Source organism: Tupaia chinensis, unplaced genomic scaffold, assembly GCF_000334495.1.
Source record: "Tupaia chinensis unplaced genomic scaffold, TupChi_1.0 Scaffold000628_1, whole genome shotgun sequence".
Taxonomy (NCBI): domain Eukaryota; kingdom Metazoa; phylum Chordata; class Mammalia; order Scandentia; family Tupaiidae; genus Tupaia; species Tupaia belangeri.
In genome coordinates this window covers 2,021,942-2,023,144 of record NW_006160148.1, presented here as the reverse complement: position 1 = coordinate 2,023,144, position 1,203 = coordinate 2,021,942, and positions in this window count along the sequence as shown.

The window sequence follows — 1,203 nt, the reverse complement described above, 5'->3', positions numbered from 1 at the left end:
CATGCCCCCCACCCCACCTAAGTTCCTCTACTCCAGTGCAAGCTAAAGGGAGAAACAAAAGGGATGGCATGTGTTGTGCCTCCTGCCTGGACTCCACCCCTGGTATGCCTCTTCACTCCTCCAGGTAGCCCTCAGTGTCACCTCCTCCAGGATGCCTTCCTTGATGCCTCTCTTGGCACAGGTTTGAAAACTCCTTTTCCGCAGGCTCCTACATACTCAGGGCAGTCCAGGTCTGCCTGAGCCTCTCCCATAGCCGGAGGGCTCCTAGATGACAGGCCTTGCCTCCCCGAGACTTCTACTTAAACATGGCCCCAGGACCGGCAGCGGCATCTCCCGGGAGCTTATTAGGAAAGCAGAATCGAGCCACGCTGGATCCACTGAATATGAACCTGCGTTTGAACAGGGTCCCCAGGTGAGTCACGTCCGCGTTCAAGTCAGAGAAGCGCTGACTTAGGAGACAGGCCGAGCAGGATCAAAACACTGCCCCGAATTTAGGAAACCAAAGTGGTGTTTCCAGATACAGAGAATTGCACCCCAGGTGTGTGACGAGCCGTAGTCACAGGGCGTCGGGCGGCCGAGGAGCCTCCAGGGCGGTGGCCCGTCTCCATGTCCAGCACCCTGCCCAACCCCGACGGGTCGGCGGCCCAGAGCGAGGGAACAGAAGCGAGGGTGGCAGACACGTTGGCTGGCTGAGCAGCACACGGTCATTTAAGGGAGGCGCCTGGAAAGGGCTGCCCCTCTCCGGCCGCGTGATGCCCTGTGGGCTCGGTGCCTGCAGCCAGGGGTTAGCGAAGCTTCCTGGGAAGGCACGGCATCAAGCCATCTGGGAGGAAAACGGTTGCAGAGAAGCGGCTCTGTCCTCAGAGAAGCCAAGGCAGGCTTTTACCCCGGGATGGAGTCGGGCTGCCGGAAAGACCTCACCCAGAAGCCCTCGCGGAGGGTGCGGGTAACAGCAGCTCCCAGCGACAAGGCAGGGGCGGACAGCGACTGGGCCCCGAGGGAGCCTGGGCCCCGCGGAACTGCACAGGGGCTCTGAGCGACATTCTTGCAGTTGATCCCGAGGCGAGAATCAGACCAGGGTAGAGCGAGGAATGGCGGAGCGCGCCTGGCCCCCTTCATGCCGAAAGCCGGCCGCTGGCTGGCGGCTCGCCGGGGCGGGCGCGGGCCTTGGTAGGAGACCTCACTCTGCTCCAGGGACAGCCC